The sequence below is a fragment of the Zootoca vivipara genome, chromosome 7 (assembly GCF_963506605.1).
Source record: "Zootoca vivipara chromosome 7, rZooViv1.1, whole genome shotgun sequence".
NCBI classification, from domain to species: Eukaryota; Metazoa; Chordata; class Lepidosauria; order Squamata; family Lacertidae; genus Zootoca; species Zootoca vivipara.
In genome coordinates, this window is record NC_083282.1 from 93,509,177 (window position 1) to 93,512,520 (window position 3,344).

Below are 3,344 nucleotides of genomic sequence, written 5' to 3' on the forward strand. Positions count from 1 at the left end.
AAAAAAAAACAATTTAAAAGCAGCAGCAGTTCCCTCTTGCGGGGCAGCAGCAGTCCTTATGAAGCCTATCAGGCCCCGCCCTGGGCCAGGTGGAGAGAGGCAGGAGTAGGGCCATCAGACTCTCAGCAGGGTGGTCCTTGCTGGGAAGCAGCAGCAGTCCTTAGATTTTAATACAAATGTTTTTGTCGAACTAAAACCACAAGCAGCTAAATTCTGAAACCTGAAACAGTGTTTCTCAACCAGTGTGCCTCCAGATGTTTTGGGACTACAACTCCCATCATCCCTAGCTAGCAAGACCAGTGGTCAGGAATGATGGGAGTTGTAGTCCCAAAACATCTGGAGGCACACTGGTTGAGAAACACTGACCTGAAAGATGTGGTTGCTCAGTCCCAGTCCCTTGCTTCAGTGGCCCTCAAGGGAAGACTTGTTTCCATCATGAGTTGAGTGAACCACAGCCACTTTAGTCCCAGCACCAAGGAAGACAAAAGTCTGAGGGCAGCAAATGGCACCTCAACAATCCTGTTCCCAAAAAGAAATTTGTGTTCCTGATACCAGGTTTCGGATACCATTTTTTATGGCGATTTATTTATTTATTTTTGGGTAACTTGAAGTGGGTGAAGCAATAAGAAACCACAACAAACAGCAGTTACATTTCAATGCTTTGGCCAGTCATGGCTCATGCAAGGGTAGTTACTTACGCTAGATACCTGGACCCTGAGAACTGCTCCAAATCTGCTGAAGAACTCCAGTTCGCACTCGGACGTTTCCCATGCGAGCCCATAAACTACCAGGTCAGCGGTACCAAGACTTTCTTGTTTCACATCCATTTCCTCTATTTCCCTCTTCTTGCCTAAAGATAGATGTGTCCATCAAACACAGCACTTTTAAAAATAGCTAAACAAATATTCCCATTAGTTGAAATGAAAAATTTGAGTGACGCAGATCATTCTAGAGCTACATGAAGCTCAATCCTAGATTACTCGTTGGTGTAGGGCTTTTAAAGTTTTTCACTCGGAAGTACCACTGTGTTCAAATGGGGTCAATTCCTTAAGAACTGTTTAAGATTGCAGCCTTGAGGTATATTTGCTATTATTTTTGTTTACCAATTGCTCCCACTTGCATTTTGGGGGAAGTTTTATTTGAATCCTTTTCATCTTTAAAACTACGGTTAGGCGTGTCCCATATATTTAAAAGATAAAAAGAAACCATGAAATTTAGTTGATCAATGAGTTTAAAAATAAAAGATGCCCAATTGCCTAACAATTTGAGCAACTTCTTGTTGTTTAGTCGTGTCCAACTCTTCGTGACCCCATGAGCAACTTATAGGGCTTTGGAAATCTAGGACAAACTAAAAGAAAATAGATTATCCATATATAGGCTTTTATAGTCAAAGAACACATAATTCTTTTTTTAAAAAAAGAGCAAATACAGCACATGAAAGCAAGGACTAAGCCATTTCACAGAACACGGGAAACTGAAGCTTCCCTGCCAGTAGACGGCACAGGGAATACTTGCATCACCTTTGGGATGATCACAGAATCAGAGTTGGAAGGGACCTCTGAGGGTCACCTAGTCCAACCCCCTCCAATGAAGGAACCTCAACTCAAGCAGCGTGATAGATGGCCATGCAACCTCTCCCATAGGAGACAGCCAGTTAAATCTTCTTCCCTCCATTTACCCCTATTAGGACACAAAAGCAAGAACTTCATGTCTGGGAAAGGGAAGCCAAGGCAGCATCCTGCTTTCTGCCTTCAAAGCTCACACAGAAGGGAAGAAAGAGGTAGGGCTGGCTTTAAGGGCATAGCAATTTGCTTTTTTTTTAACTCTTGAGCAAGAACTTCATGTCTGAGAGGTGGCTAGGCAGCACCTTAACATGCGCAACACACGCACAGAAGTGGGGCAGGGCAAGACACCCCCCCAACTACTCTGAAGTAAATAAACCCCGTTGATGGTTTTTTTTGCAGTGTCTTGAGGAGCTTGCTGCTCTGCAGGCTGTTGGGCAATTGGCTGTGGCTGCGGGGGGGGGGCGGAGTGAGTGAGTGCTGAGGCAGAGACGGTTTTGCAGGGATTATAACTGTTTTGTAAGGTGACATCTCTGCAAAACCGATCTGTGCCTCTGCTCTCCCGTGGAAAACCGTTACAATCCCTGCAAACATTTCAAAGGATTTATCGGCATACCCCCAGCATACACGTGATAAGCTTTGCAGACTTCACAGACTTCATATAATAAGCTGGTCTACATACAGTACTGTACAATGATTCTAAGAACCTGGGGGTGCAGAAAGGCTGCCCCTGCACCAGGAGCATCCATAAGGCCATAGGAAGAGCTTGGCCGCTGGATGAGGCCAAGCGAGGCCTCGTCCTCCTATCCTTGCAGCAAGCAGCCCTCCAGAGATGCCCTTACCCGTAAGCAGGATTCGAACGCAAGACGAGCCGCCCTCTCCCTTCCATGGATCCCAGCAACTGGGAGTCCGACGCGTTTGCTGCCTGCGGTGCTACTTTTCTCTCTCTTCCCCCCCTCATTTATTTGCTTATTGCATTTATATGCCACCTTCTCCCCCCATGGTCCTCAGTGGCGCACAGGGCTCTCCCCCTCCTCCACGTGTAATCCCAACGACCACCCTGCGAGGTAGGTTAGGTCGAGAGGCAGTGAAGGGCCCACAGCCACCCAGTGAGTTCCACGGCCGGGGGGATTCGAACCCAGGTCCTTAGCCCGACACTCTTAACCATTACACCACGCCGACACCGCCCCTCCGTGACATTTGGGTCGGCCCTCATAACGGGGTCAGGGTTAGGGCTCTCTCATCTTTTCCTGTTCCCTCCCGCCTCTCAACGGGCCAATGCGTGAGTTTTAAGGCGTCTGCACGCTCATACGAGGGACGAATGCGCGAGTCCCCGGATGTCTCGGCCTCTTCCCGGCCTCCTCCTCCCCGCTTTGCGGCGCCGCCCATCATGCACCGCGGCAGCCTCCCCCCCAGCGCCGGAGCGGAAGCCCCCTCCTGTCTCTGGGCGGGAAAGGGCTTCTTTTCCCCGCCGCGGCGCCTTCTGGGATTTGTAGCCCCGACGCCCTTGCCGCGAGTGCCCGCCTCCGCCCCCCTTTTTTTCCCTCCCGCTCGCAAGCAGTCCCCGCCCACTCTTAGGGAGACTACAGCTTCCGTCGGCCCGCGCGGCTTGTTTTCCTTCAAACCCCCGAGCGAGCCCTCTCCCTCCCTCGTCTCCTGACAGGGCTCCTGACAGGATTGTCCCTCGCCGGCCACTGTTTGGGCCTGGCGTGCCTCCGTCACCACCTCGCCTCTCGCTCCGTCCAGTCCCCCCTCCCTTTTCCCGCCCACCCTTTCGAAGAC

General features: G+C 50.3%; 1 long non-coding RNA gene across 1 annotated transcript; it reads right to left on the bottom strand.

Annotated features, from left to right (window-relative positions):
* Positions 1 to 2,960, bottom strand: LOC132592469 (uncharacterized). The gene is made up of 2 exons (XR_009557966.1): positions 367 to 2,960; positions 1 to 220 (listed from the first exon to the last, which is right to left on the bottom strand). It is a non-coding gene; the product is annotated as an uncharacterized LOC132592469 (long non-coding RNA).
* Positions 2,961 to 3,344: the final 384 nt, after the last annotated feature.